Genomic DNA, 27,564 nt, shown 5'->3' with positions numbered 1-27,564 from the left:
CCATTTTGTTATTTAGGCTCCTTGCATTAGTAAGCATACATTTAATATCATGCGTCTCTTGTTTATTTTGTGAATTACCAACATTACATAGCTTCTCTGTTCTGAGCTTGCCCCTCCCCCCGTCTCCACCCTCCTTATACTGTTCTAAAGCCCATCTCCTTTCTGTCCTATCTCCATTTTGTAGATTGCTATGACCCTCCCCCCCTACTACTAGTTTAAAATCTCCTCCAACCTTCTAGCCATCCTATCCCCCAGCACTGCAGACCCCCTTCCGTTTAGGTGCAATCCATCCCTACTATATAGGTTGTACCCAATCGCAAAGTCGGCCCAGTGCTCTAAAAACCCAAAACCCTCCTTCCTGCACCAAGACTTCAGCCACGCATTAACCTCTCTAATCTCCCGCTGCCTTTCCACTGTAGCACGTGGCACAGGTAATATCTCGGAGAATACCACCTTGGAGGTCCTTTTCTTGAGTTTGCTACCTAATTCCCTGAAATCATTCTTTAGGACCTTCCATCTTCCTCTTACTTTGTCATTGGTACCAATATGGACCATGACCGCTGGGTCATCCCCAGCCCCTCCCAATAATCCATCCACTCTGTCAGCAACATGCCGGACCCGAGCACCCGGGAGACAGCAAACTGTCCGGTTGAGCCGATCAGAGTGGCAGATTGCCCTATCTGCTCTCCTAATGATAGAGTCCCCTACCACCACAACCTGTCTTGCCTTCCTTACATTTTGATCCCCACCCGTACTAGAGGGGCTGTCACCTCGGCTGTTAGAAGTAACAGCTTCCTCTAATACAGCTACTCCTGAGCTGATGCTCCCAACATCTTCCCTCAAACGGGCAAACCTGCTAGGTTGCACCAAATCAGGACTAGCTAGCCCTTTCCTCTTCCCTCCCCCCCTGCTTCCTCGCCCCACTGTCACCCAGCTACATGCCTGTTCCCCATCTGTCATATCTCCTCCCTCTCCACTACCTGTCCCCACTAAACTCTGCTCAGTCAGCAGCAGACTCCTCTCAAGATTGTCGATCTCCCTCAAAGTTGCGATTTGCCTCTCAAGATCTCCAATCTGAGCTTCCAGAGAAGCCACTCGCACACAACCATCACAGAGGTATGGACCATGGACGGGTACATCCAGGCATCCATACATGCAACAAGATGTGCATTGAGTCAAACTAACAATCTTGCTAACACTCATTTCCCCAGATACAGATGAAAAAAAAAAAAAAAAATCTATATATATATATATATATAAATAAAAAAAAATTAAAAATTACCTTGATAGTTTAAACCCCTAGTTAGTTGTAACTCCTGGTTTTTTAACTCCTACTTGAAAGAGTCTACTTAATAGAGTCTGCTTCCAAATAATGTGAGCAAGTTCAGTGAGTTAGGGGTGTGCCTTTATAGGGATACAAATCCCACACAGGTGCAATTAATAAACACTCCCCCCAATCAATCAAGCAGCAGCACAAAAGAGGGGGAAAAACCAGAACACCAGGAAAAAAACAAAAACAAAAAACAACTTTTTTTTTTTTTTTCTTTTAAACTTTACAGACTGAACCAATTAAACAAAAATAAAATACAAACCACTCTCCACAGTATACAAACCACTCCAAGCAACTCCTGGTTTTTTAACTCCTACTTGAAAGAGTCTACTTAATAGAGTCTGCTTCCAAATAATGTGAGCAAGCTCAGTGAGTTAGGGGTGTGCCTTTATAGGGATACAAATCCCACACAGGTGCAATTAATAAACACTCCCCCCAATCAATCAAGCAGCAGCACAAAAGAGGGGGAAAAACCAGAACACCAGGAAAAAAACAAAAACAAAAAACAACTTTTTTTTTTTTTTTCTTTTAAACTTTACAGACTGAACCAATTAAACAAAAATAAAATACAAACCACTCTCCACAGTATACAAACCACTCCAAGCAACTCCTGGTTTTTTAACTCCTACTTGAAAGAGTCTACTTAATAGAGTCTGCTTCCAAATAATGTGAGCAAGCTCAGTGAGTTAGGGGTGTGCCTTTATAGGGATACAAATCCCACACAGGTGCAATTAATAAACACTCCCCCCAATCAATCAAGCAGCAGCACAAAAGAGGGGGAAAAACCAGAACACCAGGAAAAAAACAAAAACAAAAAACAACTTTTTTTTTTTTTTTCTTTTAAACTTTACAGACTGAACCAATTAAACAAAAATAAAATACAAACCACTCTCCACAGTATACAAACCACTCCAAGCAACTCCTGGTTTTTTAACTCCTACTTGAAAGAGTCTACTTAATAGAGTCTGCTTCCAAATAATGTGAGCAAGCTCAGTGAGTTAGGGGTGTGCCTTTATAGGGATACAAATCCCACACAGGTGCAATTAATAAACACTCCCCCCAATCAATCAAGCAGCAGCACAAAAGAGGGGGAAAAACCAGAACACCAGGAAAAAAACAAAAACAAAAAACAACTTTTTTTTTTTTTTTCTTTTAAACTTTACAGACTGAACCAATTAAACAAAAATAAAATACAAACCACTCTCCACAGTATACAAACCACTCCAAGCAACTCCTGGTTTTTTAACTCCTACTTGAAAGAGTCTACTTAATAGAGTCTGCTTCCAAATAATGTGAGCAAGCTCAGTGAGTTAGGGGTGTGCCTTTATAGGGATACAAATCCCACACAGGTGCAATTAATAAACACTCCCCCCAATCAATCAAGCAGCAGCACAAAAGAGGGGGAAAAACCAGAACACCAGGAAAAAAACAAAAACAAAAAACAACTTTTTTTTTTTTTTTCTTTTAAACTTTACAGACTGAACCAATTAAACAAAAATAAAATACAAACCACTCTCCACAGTATACAAACCACTCCAAGCAACTCCTGGTTTTTTAACTCCTACTTGAAAGAGTCTACTTAATAGAGTCTGCTTCCAAATAATGTGAGCAAGCTCAGTGAGTTAGGGGTGTGCCTTTATAGGGATACAAATCCCACACAGGTGCAATTAATAAACACTCCCCCCAATCAATCAAGCAGCAGCACAAAAGAGGGGGAAAAACCAGAACACCAGGAAAAAAACAAAAACAAAAAACAACTTTTTTTTTTTTTTTCTTTTAAACTTTACAGACTGAACCAATTAAACAAAAATAAAATACAAACCACTCTCCACAGTATACAAACCACTCCAAGCAACTCCTGGTTTTTTAACTCCTACTTGAAAGAGTCTACTTAATAGAGTCTGCTTCCAAATAATGTGAGCAAGCTCAGTGAGTTAGGGGTGTGCCTTTATAGGGATACAAATCCCACACAGGTGCAATTAATAAACACTCCCCCCAATCAATCAAGCAGCAGCACAAAAGAGGGGGAAAAACCAGAACACCAGGAAAAAAACAAAAACAAAAAACAACTTTTTTTTTTTTTTTCTTTTAAACTTTACAGACTGAACCAATTAAACAAAAATAAAATACAAACCACTCTCCACAGTATACAAACCACTCCAAGCAACTCCTGGTTTTTTAACTCCTACTTGAAAGAGTCTACTTAATAGAGTCTGCTTCCAAATAATGTGAGCAAGCTCAGTGAGTTAGGGGTGTGCCTTTATAGGGATACAAATCCCACACAGGTGCAATTAATAAACACTCCCCCCAATCAATCAAGCAGCAGCACAAAAGAGGGGGAAAAACCAGAACACCAGGAAAAAAACAAAAACAAAAAACAACTTTTTTTTTTTTTTCTTTTAAACTTTACAGACTGAACCAATTAAACAAAAATAAAATACAAACCACTCTCCACAGTATACAAACCACTCCAAGCAACTCCTGGTTTTTTAACTCCTACTTGAAAGAGTCTACTTAATAGAGTCTGCTTCCAAATAATGTGAGCAAGCTCAGTGAGTTAGGGGTGTGCCTTTATAGGGATACAAATCCCACACAGGTGCAATTAATAAACACTCCCCCCAATCAATCAAGCAGCAGCACAAAAGAGGGGGAAAAACCAGAACACCAGGAAAAAAACAAAAACAAAAAACAACTTTTTTTTTTTTTTTCTTTTAAACTTTACAGACTGAACCAATTAAACAAAAATAAAATACAAACCACTCTCCACAGTATACAAACCACTCCAAGCAACTCCTGGTTTTTTAACTCCTACTTGAAAGAGTCTACTTAATAGAGTCTGCTTCCAAATAATGTGAGCAAGCTCAGTGAGTTAGGGGTGTGCCTTTATAGGGATACAAATCCCACACAGGTGCAATTAATAAACACTCCCCCCAATCAATCAAGCAGCAGCACAAAAGAGGGGGAAAAACCAGAACACCAGGAAAAAAACAAAAACAAAAAACAACTTTTTTTTTTTTTTCTTTTAAACTTTACAGACTGAACCAATTAAACAAAAATAAAATACAAACCACTCTCCACAGTATACAAACCACTCCAAGCAACTCCTGGTTTTTTAACTCCTACTTGAAAGAGTCTACTTAATAGAGTCTGCTTCCAAATAATGTGAGCAAGCTCAGTGAGTTAGGGGTGTGCCTTTATAGGGATACAAATCCCACACAGGTGCAATTAATAAACACTCCCCCCAATCAATCAAGCAGCAGCACAAAAGAGGGGGAAAAACCAGAACACCAGGAAAAAAACAAAAACAAAAAACAACTTTTTTTTTTTTTTTCTTTTAAACTTTACAGACTGAACCAATTAAACAAAAATAAAATACAAACCACTCTCCACAGTATACAAACCACTCCAAGCAACTCCTGGTTTTTTAACTCCTACTTGAAAGAGTCTACTTAATAGAGTCTGCTTCCAAATAATGTACTTTTCCTCCGCCTCCCTTGGTAGGCCTTAGTTTGCCGTGGCGGTGTGTGGTCGTCCCAGGTGTCGAGTGCTGCATCATTCGATTCCGGCCGGGTTCCCCAATGCCGTGGGCCAGGTCCCAGGAGGATTGGGGCTCTGTAGCTCGATTAATCCGCAGATTTAGGGTTTGTATGGCGGGAGCTGTACGTCCAGCCAGCTCGTTGGTTAGGCTCCGCCACCCCCCCCCCCCCCCCCCCCCACTCTCTTACTATTTAAGTTGTAGTAGATACATTCAGTTCACTATGGACTGTAGTGAGGTTACCATTCATTTCTTGGATCACCTGCCAGGGTGATGGTTTTCTTACTGATCTTTATATCAAACCTACTGATAGGAATAGCCTATTAGAATGTATTAGTTTTCACCCACCACAGACCATTCGTGCCCTCCCACGTAGTCAATTTATTAGAGTAGCAAGAAATGTATCAGACCCATTAATTAGACAGCAGAGACTCACTGAGATGATCAAAAGGTGTGTGTGTATAGTGTGTGCATAGTGTATGCAGTGTGTGTATAGTGTGTGTGTATAGTGTGTATGCAGTGTGTGTGGTGCAAGTAGTGTGTGCAGTGTGTGTGTATAGTGTGTGCAGTGTGTGTAGTGTGTGCAGTGTGTATAGTGCGTGCAGTGTGTATGCAGTGTGTGTAGTGTGTGTAGTGTGTGTGTATAGTGTGTGCATAGTGTATGCAGTGTGTGTAGAGTGTGTGCAGTGTGTGCATAGTGTGTGTGCAGTGTTTGCAGTGTGTGTAGAGTGAATGCAGTGTCTGTAGAGTGTGTATAGTGTGTGTAGAGTGTATGCAGTGTGTATGCAGTGTGTGTGCAGTGTATGCAGTGTGTGTGCAGTGTTTGCAGTGTGTGAGCAGTGTATGCAGTGTGTAGAGTGTGTATAGTGTGTGTAGAGTGTGTAGAGTGTGTGTAGAGTGTATGCAGTGTGTGTAGAGTGTATGCAGTGTGTGTAGTGTGTATAGTGTGTATGCAGTGTGTGTGCAGTGTATGCAGTGTGTGTAGTGTGTATGCAGTGTGTGTAGAGTGTATGCAGTGTGTATGCAGTGTATGTAGAGTGTGTGTAGAGTGTATGCAGTGTGTGTAGAGTGTATGCAGTGTATGCAGTGTGTGTAGAGTGTGTGTAGAGTGTATGCAGATGCAGTGTGTATGTTGTGTGGAATAAATGCTGCCACTTACCTGTCCCTCCCGTCCTCCTCGACTGGTGGCCCGGTGGCACAGCATCACTGGGCAGTTTAGAGGGGCCCAGTATTCTCCATGCTCGTTAATAAGACTATCTACCCGAGTTTCCCATCCAGCAGCAGCAGGGTCCTCTATTCTCGCGATCCGCGAGAGCGTTGCTATGGCAACCCACGGCAACGCTCTCGCAGATCGCGAGAACAGAGGACCCTGCTGCTGCTGGATGGGAAACTCGGGTAGATAGTCTTACTAGCGGCCGGTCCCTTTACACAAGGCACAGCAAAGTTTGCCCCGGGCACCCCCCTAGTGAGTGGTACCCGGGGCGGACTGCCCCCGCCACCCCCCCTTAGTACACCACTGCCTCTATATACAGAGTAACATGGCTCCCTCTATATACAGTGTAAACATGGCTCCCTCTATATACAGAGTAACATGGCTCCTGAGCTGCGGGTGGGGGCCCTATAAAAGAATAATGGGGGGGACCTACTGTCCTCCCCCCCGCCCCCACCCCTGAGCGGCGGGTGGGGGGCCTAAGTTACAATAAGAGGGGGGGGACCTACTGTCCTCCCCCCGGCCCCAATCCCTGAGCTGCGGGTGGGGGCCCTAAACAACAATAAGGGGGGGGACCTACTGTCCCACCCGGCCCCCACCGCTGAGCGGCGGGTGGGGGCCCTAAGTGAAAATCCCCCCCCCCATCAAAGGTGACTAGGGTTCCCAAGCCCTTAGTCACACACCCAAATAAAAAAGCCCCTACCTAGCCCCCTCACCCTAAAAAATAGTGAGGGGGGGGATAAAATGACTACCCTGTAAAGTAAAATTCAACTTACTATTCAACGTCTTCTTTTTTCTAAAATCTTCATTTTTCAGCCCCAAAAAGGCCCAAAAAAGGCCAAATAAAAAGCCATCACACCCGTCGAACTTAAAATAAAAAACCCGAGCGCCCCCCAAAAAAAAAAATCCATCTTCACCCATGTTCGCTGGGAACTATTTGCCGGCGAACCGTTCGGTACATCACTAACTGGAAACAGAAATGGGTTTGTTAGCTAATGAAGACCAGGAAAAAGCAGAAATTTTAAATAACAGTTTTTCTTCAGTATACATTAATGAGGATCCAATGGCAAGAGATATGCAAACGATTGCTGCAAAAAAACTAGCAGATAACTTGTGATTGGATAACTCGAGACAAGGTGCTACAGCTATTAAAGAAAATGAATGTAAATAAAGCTCCGGGGCCTGATGGTATTCACCCACGAGTACTTAAGGAGCTAAGTGGGGAAATAAGTGAACCTCTGTATTTAATTTTTCAAGATTCTTTTGTTTCAGGTATTGTACCGGAGGGTTGGAGGAAGGCAGATGTTGTTCCTATATTTAAAAAGGGTTCAAAATCCTTGCCTGGAAATTATAGACCTATGAGCTTAACTTCTGTGACTGGGAAAATATTTGAAGGTCTATTAAGGGATAATATTGAGGAATTCATTGGGAAGAACTTTGTTATTAGCAATAATCAGCATGGTTTTATGAAACATAGGTCATGTCAAACTAACCTATTTGCATTCTATGAAGAAGTAAGTAGAAGTATAGATCAGGGTGTTGCAGTGGATGTGATCTACTTGGATTTTGCCAAGGCATTTGATACGGTTCCTCACAATAGGTTAGTCTTCAAACTAAAAGAAATTGGTCTAGATGAATATTCTTGTTCTTGCGTAGAACATTGGCTTAAAGATAGAGTACAACGAGTTGTCATTAATGGTAAATTTTCAGGCTGGACAAAAGTGGTAAGTGGTGTCCCTCAGGGTTCTGTTTTGGGACCGCTTCTATTTAACATATTTATAAATGATCTTGAAATAGGCAATGAAAGCCGTGTACCAGTGTTTGCAGATGACACAGAACTTTGTAAAGTAATAAAATGTGAGCAGGATATTGCTTTGATGCAGAGGGATTTGGATAGATTGGGGGACTGGGCATTAAAATGGCAGATGAAATTTAACGTAGAGATATGCAAAGTTATGCACTTCGGAGTTAAGAATGCACAAGCAATTTATACCCTAAATGGTAGTGAACTAGGGATAACCACACACGAGAAGGATTTGGGAATTGTTATAGACAACAAATTAGGTAGCAATACGCAATGTCAATCTGCAGTTGCTAAGGCCAGTAAGGTTTTGTCATGTATAAATAAGGGCATAAATTCTCAAGATGAAAATATAATTCTGCCTCTTTATAAATCGCTGGTAAAAGCACACCTTGAATATGCTGTGCAATTTTTGGCACCTGTTCGAAAGAAAGATATCATGGCACTAGAAAAAGTGCAGAGACGAGCTACAAAATTGATAAAAGGAATGGAACATTTTAGTTATGAAGAAAGGTTGAAACATGTAAATCTGTTTAGTTTGGAAAAACGGCGCCTGAGAGGGAATATACAAAATATATTCGGGGCCAGTATAAGCCTTTATCTGGAAATCTATTCATAAACAGAGCTATACATAGGACACGAGGTCACACATTTAGGCTAGAAGAAAGAAGATTTAATCTAAGGCAAAGTAAGGTTTTTTTTACAGTAAGAGCCATAAGGATATGGAATTCTCTGCCTGAAGAGGTGGATTTGTCAGAGTCTATACAGATGTTTAAACTGCAATTGGATAAATACTTGCAAAAACATAACATACAGGGATATAATTTCTAATTAGTGGGGTAAAAGCTGCTTGATCCAAGGAGATATCTGACTGCTATTTTGGGGTCAAGAAGGAATTTTTTCCTAGTTTGTTGCAAAATTGGAAGCACTTCAGACTAGTTTTTTTGCCTTCTTTTGGATCAACAGCAAAAACATATGTGAGGAAGGCTGAACTTGATGGACGCAAATCTCTTTTCAGCTATGTAACTATGTGATTGAAATCTTTAATTAACTTCATTGGTTTTGGGGTTATTTAAACACTGCTGTTATGCTGTATCCCTTATGCATGATTAAGGCTCTTAGGAGATGAAACGTTGCACTTATTTTAGTGAGGTGTTGAACCCACGAATAAATTCACCTTCTATGTCCTGGAGTGCTGCCTGTGCTCCTCTTCTTTGATACTACATTCGTGGAATCAGCGGTGTCCATCCTACACACAGAGCGCCCCCTTGGTGGAATGCCGGAGCATATGTGCAGGACCAGAGGCTTTTCTGTTTTTGTTAGCCTGTAAGTATTCATCATACGGCCATGTCATTTCAGCCCAATAATAACTCCTGAGATGTCTCCAAAGAAAAAGAAACAAAAGACCAATCGCTGTATGGGCTGCAGTTAAAAGGCCTCTGAGGGCAAGAACCTGTGTTCCCCTTGTATGGAAGAAGTTTCAGATAGACATACAAGGAAGAAATCCCCTCAAGTACATTTAAAACAGTGGATTTCCCAAGCAATAGCAGAAGCAGAAGGATTCCAATCGGTATCCAAAACCACCAAGAGACAGAGACCGGCTAATATATCCTCTATATATAGAATAGAATTCTGCTCTGAGGAAGAGGAAGAAGTAGTGAGTGAATATTAGAATACAGCTATTGATAGCAGATCGGTGGATAAGCTCATAGATCTCGTTAGAGAAACACTACAAATTCCTGAAGAGAGACGGAAGCCTCAGCATCAGATATCTTCTCTGGAGATCTTAGATCTGCTAGACCTTCTTTTCCTCTGCACTCCGTCATCACTACAGGGCAAGGTTCCTAAAGTGTATCCCTTCAACTCCAAGGAATGCAAAACTGGAATTCTATTCCCAAAATAGATGTGGCTGTTATCCGCATAGCCAAAATAACCACCCTTCCAATCGTTAGCATGACTTTACTTAGGGAACCCATGGAGAAAATGCTAGACTCTAAACTCATAAAAGCCTATCTGGAAATTGGATCCGGACTACATCCTGCTGTGGCTATGACTTCAGTTTCAAGGGCTCTTAAAGTTTGGTTAAATAATCTAGAAGAGGATATAGATAGTGATAGCAATCAAACATCTCAAACTAGCATCGGAATTTTCTTCAGAAGATTCTGGCCAAAAGTCTGTAGCATTTAGAAGACCTTTATGGTTACATTCCTGGGCTGCAGACTATGCTTTAAAAGCAAACTTATGTGCCTTACAATTTCTTTGGGAAATCCTTGGATGAGTCTACCAAGAGAGTGGCAGAGGGGAAAAAAAGGCCCTGCTACTTCAGACTTTTAGAAGACCTTACAATTCTAATTGGAAAGATAGAAGAAATAATAACGGGCCTTTCGAGAAAGCCGTTCTTACAAGCCGGGAAGAGAGTTTGTCAGATCTTACCAGTGGAGAACACAACAACCAGCCTCTACAAGCAACAGAGGAACTAGAGGTAGAGGCTTCAAGCAGTCATGTAAGTCCTTATTATGCCAGGCAGGCCCCTATTGGATACATAGGAGGTCGCCTCAAGGAGTTTTATCCAATTTGGACCACCTATATATCATGTAAGAAATGGGGTGCCTTTAAAAATTATATTTTCTATTTAATATATTGGCATATGCTTTGTGAAGGTCAGTTGTGTACGCTATCTGGTCTCACAATGGAATTCCGTTTACATTTTAAAGGAGGTTATCATAAATAGATCCAAATCTTTACTATAAAGGTTTCAAGGGTCATGTTATCAGGAGATCAGAAGATCAGAGTAATTAACATCTAGGTGTAACCATGAAGTTTGTGTTTTCCCAAGCCATCCTGTCCAATCTACCCAGAAAGCAACCCTAACTGATCACTGTTTACGGAGTGTTGGAGTGTATCTGGAGGGAAGAGATCAAAGAAACGGACTTGTGTAAAGATGGAACTCTCTGTGAAAAGAGGGCGGGTTAAACCACTTTTGGGAGGGAAAAGGAATTCTGGGACTTGTAGTTAATGACAGCAAGAATCAGTCTTTAAAAGGACAACAGCCAAGGGGGCTCCTCTCTTTCTCTTTTTGTCTTTTTTTGGTGAGGACAGCGCAGCAAGCAGTGGTGCCATGGCAGACTGAGAGAGACTGTCCCAGACTACCAAAGATAAAGGCGCAAGGGGAAGATCTTCATTTCAATCTTTAAGTATTGCCGTTTTACTATGTATCTTTTGGTTTTGGATTGGATGTGGTTATAATGTGTATTGTGTATTGTTTATTATACAATTGTGTTTGTGTCTTATTTGTCACACATTTCCTAAAAGAATATCCTTTTAAGAGGGTCATAATTTCTTACATAATGGTGAGCCAGGTAGGAGGGATTTAGTGTGATTTATAAGCATATTCATAAGTGTATAGATTGTATATTGACTTTTGGATATGTTCAGATATTGTGTATAGAAATATCAGCGAATTGTGCTTTGTCAATGATGGAGAGTTTACTGAAAAAGATTGCTAAGGTGTCTAATCCAGAAGCAATAATAAAATGTATGGAGGGTGCATTAGATCTATGGCTTAATGCTCAGGATTATGTGGTCAGGGCAATTATTAGGCATGTGCATGGGAAAAAATTTCGGTTCGGTTCGGCATTCCGAAATTCGACACTTCGGCAATTCAACACAATTCGGAACTTCGGAGCTTCGGAATTTCGGAACTTCTCTTGCAGCCTCTTGGTAGATAACTCCCTAATTCCCACGGTATTAGGGAGTTATCTACCAAAAGGCTGAAACACCTAAATTGGTCTTTCAGACAAATTTACAAATACTAAGTAAAGATTACTTAGTTTTCGTAAATTATGCCCCTACTTGCTATACCGCGAGTAGGGGCATGTCTAGTAAACAGTGAGCAGCCTGTAAAATTAAAAAAAGGGTCCCCCGCTTTTAAACTAAAGGGGGGCCTATTGTCCCACCAGCCCCCACCCCTGAGTGGTGGGTGGGGGCCCTAAAATAAAATAATGGGGGGACCTATTGTCATCCCCCAGGCCCCCACCCCTGAGCGGTGGGTGGGGGCCCTAAATACTAATTGGGGGGGACCTAATGTCCTCCCCCTGGCCCCCACCCCTGAGTGGTGGGTGGGGGTCATAAATTAGAATAAAGGGGGGACCTAGTGTCCTCCCCCTGGCCCCCACCCCTGAGCAGTGGGTGGGGGCCCTAAATACTAATGAGGGGGGGACCTATTGTCCTTCCCTCTGGCCCCCACCCCTGAGCGGTGGGTGGGGGCCCTAAAGAAGAATAAGGGGGGACCTATTGTCCTCCCCCCCAGACCCCGCTCCTGAGCGGTGGGTGGGGGCCGTAAATTAGAATAAGGGGGACCTATTGTCCTGCCCCCCAGCCCTTACCCCTGAGCGGTGGATGGGGGCCCTAAATACCAATAAAGGGGGGACCTATTGTCCTCCCCCCTGGCCCCCACCCCTGAGTTGTGGGTGGGGGCCCTAAATTAGAACAAGGGGGAACCTATTGTCTTCCCCCCTGGCCCCCACCCCTGAGCGGTGGGTGGGGGCCCTAAATACCAAGGGGGGGGGCTATTGTCCTCCCCAATAAGGGGGGGGGACACCTATTGTCCTGTTATGAGGATGTATTCCTTAGGTGAGTGGTTGCATTTTGCTCACATTTGTGTTTACAATGTTTTAGATGACCACTAGTGAATCTAGATGGTAATGCTGAGACATAGATGATAATCAAACCACTAGTGATTTGCAGGGCTGCCATCAAAATTTTAGTGTTCCTGACATTGCTCAAGATCTGGGCCCCAGGGGCCAGCCCCGAGTCCGCCCACAAGGATGAAATGTGTGTGTGTATAGTGGATGTAGAATGTGTGTCATGGATGCAGTGTGTATAGTGGATGTAGAATGTGTGTAGTGGATGCGGTATGTGTGCCATGGATGCAGCGTGTATATTTTGTGTAATGTATGTAATGTTTGTATGCATGCATCAGATGCAGAGTGTGTGTGTAATGAATGTAGGTGTGTATAGTGAATGCAGAGTGTGTGTTTTTGTAGTGGATGTAGTGTGTGTACAGTGAATGTAGAGTGTGTTTTTGTAGTGCTGTAGTGTGCATAGTGCATGTAGTGTGTAGTGAATGTAGTGTGTTTGTAGTGAGTGCAAAGTGTGTATAGTGCATGTAGTGTGATTGTGGTGAATGCAAAATGTGTATAGTGAATGTAGTGGTGATTGTGGTGAATGCAGAGTGTGTGTATAGTGAATGCAGTGTTTGTAGTGAGTGCAAAGTGTGTTTAGTAAATGTAGTGTGTTTGGAGTGAGTGCAACATGTGTATAGTGAATGTATTGTGTGTGTGTAGTGCAAAGTGTGTTTAGTGAATGTAGTGTGTGTGTAGTGCAGAATGTGTTTAGTGAATGTAGTGTGTGTGTGTGTAGTGCAGATTGTGTTTAGTGAATGTAGTGTGTGTGTGTAGTGCAGAGTGTGTTTAGTGAATGCAGTGTGTGTGTAATGCAGATTGTGTTTAGTGAATGTAGTGTGAGTGTGTGTAGTGCAGAGTGTGTTTAGTCAATGTAGTGTGTTTGGAGTGAGTGCAGAGTGTTTTTAGTGAATGTAGTGTGTGTGTGTGTGTGTGTGTAGTGCAGAGTGTATTTAGTGAATGTAGTGTGTGTTTAGTGAAGGTAGTGTGTGTGTGTGTAGTGCAGAGTGCGTTTAGCGAATATAGTGTGTGTGTGTAATGCAGATTGTGTTTAGTGAATGTAGTGTGTAATGCAGATTGTGTTTAGTGAATGTAGTGTGTTTGTGTGTGTAGTGCAGAGTGTGTTTAGTGAATGTAGTGTGAGTGTGTGTAGTGCAGGGTGTGTTTAGTGAATGTAGTGTGTGTGTAGTACAGAGTGTGTTTAGTTAATGTAGTGTGAATGTATGTAGTGCAGAGTGTGTTTAGTGAATGTAGTGTGAGTGTGTAATGCAGATTGTGTTTAGTGAATATAGTGTGTGTGTATAGTGTGTGTAATGCAGAGTGTGTACTTGTAAGGATGCAGTGTGTGTGTAAAATAGGGGGGAGGGGAGTATTTAAAAAAATGTGTATATTTAAATTTTATTCCCCCCTCCGGTGCCAGGGAGGGGGGAGATCGCATTGTAAGGATGCAGGGCAACCAATCAACAAGCGTTTGACTCGTGTGTCCTTAGAAACCATCACAGCCATGCCTACTAATGGCATGGCTGTGATTGGCCAGTGCAGCATGTGACCCAGCCTCTATATATAAGCTGGAGTCACATGAGCTCTTATAAGTGTAGGGAGAGGATGCTGCATCTGTGAGGGACAGATTAGGAAAGAATTCTGCTTTTAAATCTGCAAACTACTGCGATTATTTTTGTGGGTGCTATACTACATTTTTGTACCCTGCCCTGAGCCCAGTGCCACAGAGAGTGCAGTGCACTTGCAACTGCATGTGTGCCAGGCGCATTACTTTAATCCTGTTCTGGTAGCTCAGTGGGCAACATCTAGGCATTTTTAAATACTGCAATTTGTTTGGTGCTATATAGTACATTTGCGTACTGCATTTCTTGCAGTCCAATAAAACCCTTAAATACTACTGTTACATTGTTGGTTTAAAAAATCACACTTTTTTTGTGCTAAATAGTACATTAGCGGCCTGTGTTGCACTTCGTATCTGAGAGTCAAATAAAACTGTCAAATACTGTGGTTACATCGCACTTTGGAAAATTCACATTTCTTTGGTGCTAAATAGTAAATTTGGGGTGTGCACTTCATATCTGAGAGTCAAATAGAACCGTCAAATACTGTGGTTACAGCGCAGTTTGACTAATTCACATTTCTTTGGTGCTAAATAGTAAATTTGGGGCGTGCACTTCATATCTGAGAGTCAAATAGAACCGTCAAATACTGTGGTTACAGCCAGGGCCGGACTGGCCCACCGGGATACCGGGAATTTTCCCGGTGGGCCGCTGCACTTGGTGCCAGCAAGTGCATATTTAAATAATTTTTCCCTCGGACTGTGACAACTTCTGTCAGTCCGAGGGAATTCAGGGGGCAGGTGCTGGGGGCTGCAGAGAGGGGCAGGTGCTGGGGGCTGCAGAGGGGGCTGGTGTGGCCACATTAACGCTGCTGACAGCAGGAGGGAGCACAGAGTCTCCCTTCCTGATTCCCACACCGCGGCCCGTCATGTTAACTCCGCCCCTGCATGTAAGCCCCGCCCCCATTTGGAAGCTCCGCCTCCCACACTCAAGCAGGGAAGAAGCCTGGATATGGCATCCCAGAGAGAACTTTATCTCCCACAGCTTCCAGTGCCAGGTAGGGTTTATATACTGTGTAGTGGGTGCCAGTGAGCTGTGTGAGGGGGGTATTGATGTACTGATGGGGGGTGATGATGGTGTGAAGGAGTGGGGTTATTGTTGGAGGGAGGGGGTATTAATGGAGTGGGGTTATTGATGGAGTGAGTGAGGGGGGTATTGATGAAGTGAGTGGGGTGATGAACAGTGAGGGGGAGTGATTGATCACTCCATCAATATCCCCCCTCACACTATCAATACCCCCTCCTTCACTTCATTGATGGAATGAGGGGTGGGTGGGTATTGATGGAGTGGGGTTATTGACGGAGTGAGGGAGGGGTGATGATGGTGTGAGGGAGGAGGGTATTGATGGCGTGGGGGAGGGGGTATTGATGGAGTGGGGTTATTGACGGAGTGAGGGAGGGGTGATGATGGTGTGAGGGAGGAGGGTATTGATGGCGTGGGGGAGGGGGTATTGATGGAGTGGGGTTATTGACGGAGTGAGGGAGGGGTGATGATGGTGTGAGGGAGGAGGGTATTGATGGAGTGGGGGAGGGGGTATTGATGGAGTGGGGTTATTGACGGAGTGAGGGAGGGGTGATGATGGTGTGAGGGAGGAGGGTATTGATGGTGTACAGGAGGGTGGGTATTGATGGAGTGTGGGTATTGATGGAGTGGAGGTATTGATGGAGGGGGGTATTAATTGAGTAAGGGGGGGTAATAATGTTGTAAGGGAAGGAGGGGGGTGATGGTAAGGGATTAAATATTTTATTTATATTAAATAGCTGTATCTCGCAAGATCCCGTCAGAGCGTTGCCGTGGTAACCTGTGGCAAGGCTCTGATTGGCCAGATCTCATGACACATGGTCTGCAGCTCTGCACGGTTGTCAAGGGCCTGGGGGGCCCAAACTGCTTTGGCAGTCCCGGGCCCCACATTCCCTCTCTGCACATATATATATCGATGATCGCTATATATATGTGCAGCTGCGGGCCCCCGGCTCCCTATACTTGCAGAGGGGGCCTAGCAGACCGCATCTGTATGTTACAGCTCTTTCCTTAGAGTGAGCAAAGAGCTGTAACATACAGATGCTGGGCCCCCTCTGCAAGTATATGGAGCAGGGAATGGTATCTCCCCCCTCCCTGAACCAGGTAAGAAGCAGGGGGGGGCGGGGGGGAATAACATTTATTACATTTAATGTGGGGGGGGGGGGGAATTTGCGCAACATGCATACACTAGTAAAACACACACTGCATTCACTACACTAGCACACACACTCTGCATTCATTACACTAACACACACACTCTGCATTCATTACACTAACACACACACTCTGCATTCACTAAACTAACACACACTCTGCATTAATTACACTAACACACACTCTGCATTCACTACACTAACACACACTCTGCATTCACTACACTGACACACACTTTGCATTCACTACACTGACACACACTCTGCATTCATAACACTAACACACACTCTGCATTCACTTCACTAACACACACTCTGCATTCACTACACTGACACACACTCTGCATTCACTACACTAACACACACTCTGCATTCACTACACTAACACACACTCTGCATTCACTACACTGACACACACTCTGCATCCACTACACTGACACACACTCTGAATTCACTACACTAACACACACTCTGCATTCACTACACTAACACACACACACACACACTCTGCATTCATTACACTAACACACACACTCTGCATTCACCACACTAACACACACTCTGCATTCACTACACTAACATACACTCTGCATCCACTACACTGACACACACTCTGCATTCACTACACTGACACACACTCTGCATTCACTACACTAACACACACTCTGCATTAACTACACTGACACACACTCTGCATTAACTATACACACAGTATCCACTACACAAACATCCTGCATTAACTGTACACAGACACTGCGTCTAATACTCTACATCCACTACAGACACTACATCCACTAAACACATTGCATCTAATACACACACTACACCACTGTACACACACTACATCCACTACACAAACACACTCTGCATTCACTACACACACTGCATCCGCTACACAAACACACACTCTGTATTCACTGCACAAACAGTATCTAATACACACAAACACTACATCCATTACACACATTCTAATTCACTTCCACTATACACACCACATTCAGTCCTGCATTATTGTCAGCGGACTAGGTAGGAGTCCTGTGGGCGGGCCAGGGGTGGGGGAGGTTCCCAGACCTTGTGCTTTGTCAGGGGCCCCAAAATTTCTGATGACAGCCCTGCTGCCATTGAAACTCTCCGGCCGGGCAGACTAGAGCGGCCTCGCAACCAGTGACAAACAGAGCAAGCTGCCGGCCCCCTCCTGGTGTCAGGTCCTCAGTCACTAACCAAGGGTCTGACATAATATTCCCTAAGGCGATGTAGGTGGCCGCTAGGCCCCAGGCAGCGCGAGGCCTGAGGCGGACGCCTAAAATGCCTAATTAGAGAGCTGTCTCTGACCACAGTCTAGCACCTGGTATTAAAACAGTGATTATATTAACCCCTTAAGGACCAAACTTCTGGAATAAAAGGGAATCATGACATGTCACACATGTCATGTGTCCTTAAGGGGTTAAAGCAGGAGTGCAAGGCAAGATTGAACTGTATATATATATATATATATATATATATATATATATATATATATATATATAAACAAAGTCAGGAGGGCTGCACTCACCTAAACATGCATATATTATAGGGTGCTACTGGGACCAAAATACAAAAAATACACAAACCAGTGCACTCGCTTATTAACTAAATAGTGATATCAAATCCTAAATAGTACTATGTAAAAACACCTCACCTAGATAAAAAATAATTGGGGTTTGGTTACATTATATGATCATACATTGCATAAGCCTGCCAACTGCATCAAAGTACCCCATTCTTGGCAGGTCCTACTCTAGCAGTAGGAGCAAGCATTAGGCTGCTAGAGTAGGACCTGCCAAGAATGGGGTACTTTGATGCAGTTAGCAGGCTTATGCAATGTATGATCATATAATGTAACCAAACCCCCATTATTTTTTATCTAGGTGAGGTGTTTTTACATAGTACTATTTAGGATTTGATATCACTATTTAGTTAATAAGCGAGTGCACTGGTTTGTGTATTTTATATATATATATATATATATATATATACAAAACAGAAACAGAACCTCTTGCACTCCTACTCAATTTTTGTAACCAGGTGCCAAGTCCCAAACATATAAAAATCCAAAAAATATTACCGGCACTCTTGGAGTAGATTTATTCAGTTTATTCGTTTAGTAGAACCAGTCAACGTTTCAGCTCCCGATCGGAGCTTTCATCAGGACACACAAGGCCTTGTGTGTCCTGATGAAAGCTCCGATCGGGAGCTGAAACGTTGACTGGTTCTACTAAACGAATAAACTGAATAAATCTACTCCAAGAGTGCCGGTAATATTTTTTGGATTTTTATATATATATATATATATGTATATATACAGATGAAAAGAGTGCACTCAAAAGGTCTTCTTAAAGATATAAACAATTTATTGTGCCAAACTTCAAAGACATACAAGTCGACGTTTCAGTCCTCGTGGGACTTTTTTCAAGACAATGAAAGGCGGAAAAAAAGTGATTTAAATATACCTTGCAGGTGATTTGATTGGAGAGTAGGTTATATGAAAGAGAGGCTGTGCAAACGTGAAAGTGATTACTCAACTTTGAAATAGGGATTAACCCCTTAAGTGCCTAATAGAAAGGCCTGAAAGTGAGTGTGGTTACGGCCAAATATCTAATAATCTGCGCTCGCAGACATATTAAAATTCAAGGATAAGAAATATCGAAGCCACCTTAGGTTGACAAAGTATTTAAGAATCTATTTGAATATTTAAACAAAATTGTTGAACGAAGTTAAACAATACCTTACGATTGCTACATTTTTAAACAATAACATAAGGTGGCTACGTTTTTAAATTGGAATTCCAAGTGCCAAGTGGTTGCAGACCTAATTATAGATACATTGTAGAAAAAACTTCAAAGTATATTTGAATAACCCTAGGGATACTATGTATATACTTAATTGTGTTACAAATTAACGGCCATACAGTCTATGGAGTATAACAGGAGCATCCATAAGCTAACATACCTAGCTAAATAAAAATTAATATATGATTGATTTAACAAAAAGTCTCATGAATTAATCACCAATAATGGTTTTTCTGTGACCTTTAGTACAGATATATATCAATTACTATTATTTACGAAACTGTGGCCTCTTTATCTTTTCGGGATAAAGCAGCCCGAATTTATCTAAAGATGAAAGAGAAGCCTTAAACAGCCTGGCTAAAGATATGTCCATTACTATACGTCCAGCGGACAAGGGGGGCGCTATAGTCGTCCAACAATATGACGACTATAAGGAGGAAATCCTTAAACAACTAAAGGATACCAGAGTTTATGAATACACGCAAATAGATCCCACCTATGAATTCAGTAAAGTTGTTCAACAGACACTGCAAAGGGGCTTAGAAGCAGGTTTCCTCACCACTACGGAATATGAGTACCTATTTGAAACCCACCCTCGGTGCCCGATCATATACACAGTGCCAAGGTTCACAAAAACCTGGAGCGCCCACCAGGACGACCGATAGTATCGGCGATCGGGGGATTGTTAGAACCCATAGGGAAATGGTTAGACACAAAATTTAAAAAACCGGTAATGTCACTACCTACCTATGTCAAAGACTCGGCGCAAGTCATAGCAGCCTTAAACTCTATAGAACTCCCCCCACAAGGAGTTTACTTAGCAGCCATCGACGTAAGCAGTTTATACACCATAATTCCCCACGAGGAGGGAATCCAGGCGATGCGCCAAGTACTAACACAGTACCAAGAACGTATAGAGCCCCCGATTGAATATATACTTGAATTATTGGAACTATGTCTTACACTCAATTATTTTCGATTTGAAAAAGCATTCTACATACAAATATCCGGGACATCGATGGGTGCTCCCATGGCACCCATGTATGCCAATGCATACATGCATGCATATGAACAGGTACACATTCTCCAAAAATATGGTCATCATATTCTGAAATATCTGAGATATATCGATGACGTGTTCATCATATGGACGGGTGAGGAACAAAGTCTACATGACATGATATGGTCACTGAATCAATTGGATTCACCAGTAAGACTTACCCATCAAATTAACAACAAACAAATCGACTTTCTGGATCTTCGTATCTTTATAGAAAATAACAAGCTGGGGTATACTCTATTTGCAAAGGAAACTGACCGCAATACGTTACTACACGCCAGTAGTCACCATCCACCCAACCTCATAAAATCTTTACCGGTATCTCAATTTATGAGAATACTGAGGAACAACTCTGATTCTATAAAAGCAGCAAACCAGGTACAAGAAATGTTTGAAAAATTTTCACAACGTGGATATCCAAGACAGATGCTGGAGTGTGCATATTCAAAAGCACTCAAAAACTACACTGATGGCCCTAAAATTAAAAGCAACCAAAATAGAATGATCTTCCCCCAAACGTTCCATTCACTATCGGGCGAGATGTCCCAGAAAATAAGACACAACTGGGAGGTTCTTAAAAAAGACAAGACACTACCGACGATATTCCAGAATACCCCTATGATTAGTTATAGGAGAAACAGGAACCTGAGAGATTATCTGGTTCATACAGATACATCTATGGCGCATCAGTCTGTTCAAAATCCAGGCTGTTATCGTTGTTTGAAGTGCATGGCTTGCAATAGTATGACCCCGGGCAAAGCGTTTTACCACCCTCGCTCAGGTAAAGAATACAGGATACGGCAAAGGATCACGTGCACCACTACACACGTAGTCTATCGCATCACCTGCCCATGTGGACTCATGTACATCGGCAAAACGTCCAATGACCTCAGGGAGCGCATGAGGGGACACAGATCTACCATCAGGACTGCGTTATCCAGCGGCATAGCAACCACCCCCATAGCCAAAAAATTTCTGGAAATAGGGCATACACTGCCCACATTGAAATTTATGGGCATTGAACATGTTCCGGCCCCGCACAGGGGGGGTGACAGAGATGTCCTACTTCTTCAAAGAGAAGCTTTTTGGATCTTCACATTAGGAACTTTGTCCCCGGGGGGACTTAATGAGATCAACCCACTCAGCTGCTTTATCCCGAAAAGATAAAGAGGCCACAGTTTCGTAAATAATAGTAATTGATATATATCTGTACTAAAGGTCACAGAAAAACCATTATTGGTGATTAATTCATGAGACTTTTTGTTAAATCAATCATATATTAATTTTTATTTAGCTAGGTATGTTAGCTTATGGATGCTCCTGTTATACTCCATAGACTGTATGGCCGTTAATTTGTAACACAATTAAGTATATACATAGTATCCCTAGGGTTATTCAAATATACTTTGAAGTTTTTTCTACAATGTATCTATAATTAGGTCTGCAACCACTTGGCACTTGGAATTCCAATTTAAAAACGTAGCCACCTTATGTTATTGTTTAAAAATGTAGCAATCGTAAGGTATTGTTTAACTTCGTTCAACAATTTTGTTTAAATATTCAACATTCTTAAATACTTTGTCAACCTAAGGTGGCTTCGATATTTCTTATCCTTGAATTTTAATATGTCTGCGAGCGCAGATTATTAGATATTTGGCCGTAACCACACTCACTTTCAGGCCTTTCTATTAGGCACTTAAGGGGTTAATCCCTATTTCAAAGTTGAGTAATCACTTTCACGTTTGCACAGCCTCTCTTTCATATAACCTACTCTCCAATCAAATCACCTGCAAGGTATATTTAAATCACTTTTTTTCCGCCTTTCATTGTCTTGAAAAAAGTCCCACGAGGACTGAAACGTCGACTTGTATGTCTTTGAAGTTTGGCACAATAAATTGTTTATATCTTTAAGAAGACCTTTCGAGTGCACTCTTTTCATCTGTATATATTGAAGGCTGAGGCAGCACCGAGGCAAGCACAAGACCGGTACATTGAGTGCGGGATATTTGCAGTTTGTATATATGTATATATATATATATATATACACACACATACACATTACATTGCACAAGGACTTATGGGGCTGGCATTTCCAGGGCTGCTTTTAATTCCCAGTCCGGCCCTGGTTACAGCGCAGTTTTAAAAATTCAAATTTTTTAGGTGCTAAATAGTACATTTGCCGCCTGGGGTGCATTTCTTGCAGTCCAATAACTTTAAAAAAATAAATAAAAAATTGTTCACTATTGGCGGTTACATTGTCGCCTGACATAAACCATCTGTTAGTTTGATGGGTGAACGCAAAGAATGAGGAGAATGTCAAATAAGGGACGTGGCCCTGGACGTGGTGCTGCTGTTGTTGGTGGAGCTCCTGTTGCAGGGAGAGGATGTGGTCGATCTGTGCCAGCTCCACGCACAAGTGAAACACCTTCCTCAGGTGCGAGTACGCAACAGAACCTTCAGCGTTATTTGGTCGGTCCGAATACCGCTCTACGAATGGTGAGGCCAGAACAAGTACAGGCAATAGTAGATTGGATGGCTGACAGTGCCTCCAGTTCCTTCACATTGTCTCCCAACTGGTCCCCTGCTGAAAGCTCAGAGTTGGCACCTGCAGCCCATGGCCATCTGTCTTTCAACTCACCGCCTTGCAAATCAGCCAAGCAGTCTGAGCCACAAGTCATGCAGCAGTCTCTTATGCTTTTTGATGACTCTGCTGGCGGGGTTTCCGTGGACCATCCACCTAGCCCTGCCTCAGAAGTGGAAGAGATTACGTGCACTGATGCACAACCACTTATGTGTCAGGATGTGGACATGCAAGGACCACCGCAGCACGTCTCTGATGATGACGAAACACAGGTGCCAACTGCTGTGGCTTCCTGCAGTGTGCAGACCGGCAAGGAGGGCAGGGTTGAGGAGTGGGTGGAAGATGATGTGGAGGATGATGAGGTCCTAGACCCCACATGGAGTCAAGGTCATGCGTGACGTGTCCAGTTTGGAGGAAGAGGCACAGAGGCACCAGCACAGCATAAGAGGGATCAGGGTGCAAAAGCGGAGCGACCGTCGCCTAGACAGTACGCCTGCTACTGCACACTCCACCCAGGGACCGAGCACACAAAAGACAGCTCCAAGGAGTTCCCGCGCCAGTTCTTCAGACAATGTGCTGACGACAAGACACGAGTGGTTTGCACGCTGTGCAATCAGAGCCTGAAGCGAGGTATAAATGTGCTAAACCTGAGCACAACCTGCATGACCAGGCATCTACATATAAAGCACGAGCTGCAGTGGAGTAAGCACCTCAAAAACCAAGAAAGGTCTCAGGCTCCTCGTGCTTCCTCTTCTGCTGCTGTCCCATGGAAGTGTTCAGCTGTCCATCTCCCAAACACTGGAGAGAAAGAGGAAGTACGCCCCTACCCACCCACGATCCCTGGCCCTGAATGCCAGCATTTCAAAATTCGTGGCCTTTGAAATGCTGTCATTCCATCTGGTGGAGACGGACAGTTTTAAAAACCTGATGGCGGTGGCTGTCCCACAGTACATGGTTCCCAGCTGCCACTACTTTTCCAGACGAGCCATCCCTTCCCTGCACAACCAATTGGCGGACAAAATCAGTTGTGCACTGCGCAACGCCATCTGTGGCAAGGTCCACATAACCACAGATACGTGGACCAGTAAGCACGTGCAGGGATGCTATATCTCCCTAACTGCACACTGGGCAAATGTAGTGGCGGCTGGGCCTGAGGCGGATAGCAGTTTGGCGCATGTCCTTCTGCCACCGAGGATTGCAGGGCATTTCTCTTTGCCTCCTGTTGCCACCTCCTCCTTCTTCTCTGCTTCCTCCTCCTCTACCACCTCCTCATCAGGCCAGCGTAACACCTTCACCACCAACTTCAGCACAGCCAGGGGGAAACGACAGCAGGCTGTTTTAAAACTCATGTGTTTGGGGGAAAAAACCCACACTGCGCAAGAGCTGTGGACTGGCATGGAACAACAGTGGTTGTTGCCACTGAGCCTCAAGCCCGGCCTGGTGGTGTGCGATAATGGGCAAAATCTCATAGCAGCTCTGGGCCTAGCTGGTTTGATGCACATCCCTTGCCTGGTGCATGTGCTGAATTTGGTGGTGCAGAAATTCCTGAAACTCCACTATCGCCTGCTGCTGCTCGCACAGTCTCTCCAGCATGTGAAAGGAGGAGTTCCACCTTGTGGGCACGTCGCAAATGAGGCGGTGATCGGGAAGGCCGAAGGCATCAGACGCAAAACCTAAACAGAGGATGTCCTCTGGAGGAACCAAAGTGGGCAATTATAACAACCGATGCCAGTTCCAAAGGTTGGGGAGCCCACTTCAAAAATCTTATAGCCCAAGGTGTCAGGAACACAGAATAATATCAGTCTTCAAAGCACTGATGTCATTTATTTATCACTTACAGAACAAGTGGGTACTGATACAAACAGACACTAGGTCGGTAGCATTTTACCTCAATCATCAGGGAGGAACAAGAAGCAGGAAACTCCTATTCGAACTCCAACCGATATTTTTATTGGCCCAGAACCATCTTCAGGGACTGAAAGCAGTATATCTTCCGGAAAAGGAAAATCGATTGGGGGACTATCTGAGCCGATCCTACATAGGCCCGGGAGATTGGAGCCTGAACAAGGACGTTTTTCAGGAAATAGTTTCAGTATGGGGCATTCCACAGAATGACCTCATAGCAACATTCAAGAATTCCCAAGGTTCTTTTCAAGTGGGCAAGATCATCAGGCAGAGGCTCAGGATGCACTCTCCCAGGAGTGGCTATTTGACCTGGCATATGTATTTCCTCCTATACCTATGATTCCTCAAGTTCTGAAGAAAATTTGGCAAGTACAAACGACAGTATTGCCAATGTGGCCGAGGATATCTTGGTACCCTCTGCTTCATCAATTGAGCTTAGCACCACCTTTTGCCCTTCCTCTCAGGTAGGATATCTCAACCTGGGGGCCTGGCTCTTGAAAAGAAGAATCTAGCAGAGTCCCCTAATATTGGATTTTCTGCAAGAAGGCCTGGACAAAAGTCTCAACTAGTGATGTCGCGAACATAAAATTTTACCGCCATAGACTTCAATAGGCAGGCAAATTTTAAAACCCACTAGTTGTTTCAAGGGGACTAACACCTGGACTGTGGCATGCAAACTCCGATCCGCGGCTGCATCTTGCAGCCGCTTAGTAGATAACTCCCTAATTCCCACGGTATTAGGGAGTTATCTACTAAAAGGCTGAAAGACCTAAATTGGTCTTTCAGCCACATTTACTAATACTAAGTAAAGATTACTTAGTATTAGTAAATTCTGCCCCTACTCGCTAAACCGCGAGTAGGGGCATGTCTAGTAAGCAGTGAGCAGCCAGTGTAAAAAAAACAACAACAAAAAAACAAAAACCTATTGGCTCCCACCCCTGTGCGACGGGTGGGGGCCATAAATTATAATGGGGGGGAGGACCTACTGTCCTCCCCCCCGGCCCCCATCCCTGAGCGGCGGGTGGGGGCCATAAAGATAATGAGGGGGGGAACCTACTGTCCTCCCCCCCGCCCCCACCCCTGCACGGTGGGTGGGGGCCATAAAAACAATGTTCTTTGGAATTTTCCCACGCTGTGTAATTTGACTCATAACACTCTGATTGGTGGATTAAGTAACCAATCAGAGAGTTATGAGTCAAATTACACAGCGTGGGAAAATTCCAAAGAACTTTCCCACGCTGTGTAAAATGACACAGAGCACTCTGATTGGTGGATTTCAAACCAACCAGAGTGCTGTGACAGGTAATGTAGAGACTTACCTGTCAGTCTCTTCATTTACCTGTCAGAGCACTCTGATTGGATGGCTTATACCCACCAATCAGAGTACTCTGAGCCTAATTGCAGGGCGGGGCAAGGCTTCCCCCGCCCTGCAGAGCCCAGTCTGCGCGGAGCCCTCGCCGGGTGAACATGGATTATTTTTTTTGCGGTTGTTTTTTTTTTTTTAATTGCGTCGGTTATTATATTTTTTTTATTTGGCCTTTTTTGGGGCTGAAAAAAGAAGATTTAGAAGAAAGAAAACATCGATTGGTAAGTATTTTATTTTTTTTACAGGTACTTAGTTAAAGGTCCCCCCTCATTATTTTTAGGGTGAGGGGGGTAGGTAGGGGGTTAATTTTTTTTTGGGTGGGGGGAGGGGGTGACTAGGGGTTTGGGGACCCCTAGTCACCTGGGAAGGGGACACATTCCCCTTAGGTCCCCCCCCTTTTTAGTATTTTTAGTATTTAGGGCCCCCACCCGCCGCTCAGGGGTGGGGGCCGGGGGGGGGAGGACATTAGGTATTTAGGGGCCCCACCCGCCGCTCAGGGGTGGGGGCCAGGGGGGAGGACCTTAGGTCCCCCCCTTTTTAGTATTTAGGGCCCCCACCCGCCGGTCAGGGGTGGGGGCCAGGAGGGAGGACCTTAGGTTCCCCCCCTTTTTAGTATTTATGGCCCCCACCCGCCGCTCAGGGGTGGGGGCCGGGGGGGGGAGGACATTAGGTATTTAGGGGCCCCACCCGCCGCTCAGGGGTGGGGGCCAGGGGGGAGGACCTTAGGTCCCCCCCTTTTTAGTATTTAGGGCCCCCACCCGCCGGTCAGGGGTGGGGGCCAGGAGGGAGGACCTTAGGTTCCCCCCCTTTTTAGTATTTATGGCCCCCACCCACCGTGCAAGGATGGGGGACGGGGGGAGGACAGTAGGTCCCCCCCTCATTATTTTTATGGCCCCCACCCACCGCGCAGGGGTGGGGGCGGGGGGGAGGACAGTAGGTCCCCCCCTCATTATTTTGATGGCCTACCCCACTGTGCAGGGGTGGGGCGGGAGGGGGAGGACAGTAGGTCCCCCCCCCCTCATTATCTTTATGGCCCCCACCTGCCACCCAGGGCTGGGGGCCGGGGGGAGGACAGTAGGTCCCCCCCCCATTATCTTTATGGCCCCCACCTGCCGCCCAGGGGTGGGAGCCAATAGGTTTTTTTTTTTGTTTTTACAGTGAGCAGCCACTGGCTGCTCACTGCTTACTAGACATGCCCCTACTCGCGGTATAGCGAGTAGGGGCAGAATTTATTAATACTAAGTAATCTTTACTTAGTATTAGTAAATATGGCTGAAATACCAATTTAGGTCTTTCAGCCTTTTAGTAGATAACTCCCTAATACCGTGGGAATTAGGGAGCTATCTACTAAGCGGCTGCAAGATGCAGCCGCGGATCGGAGTTTGCATGCCACAGTTCAGGTGTTAGTCCCCTTGAAACAACTTGTGGGTTTTAAAATTCGCCTGCCTATTGAAGTCTATGGCGGTTCGTGGG

This window comes from Pelobates fuscus, chromosome 3 (genome assembly GCF_036172605.1).
Source record: "Pelobates fuscus isolate aPelFus1 chromosome 3, aPelFus1.pri, whole genome shotgun sequence".
NCBI classification, from domain to species: domain Eukaryota; kingdom Metazoa; phylum Chordata; class Amphibia; order Anura; family Pelobatidae; genus Pelobates; species Pelobates fuscus.
Note: the sequence above shows the minus strand (reverse complement) of the source record.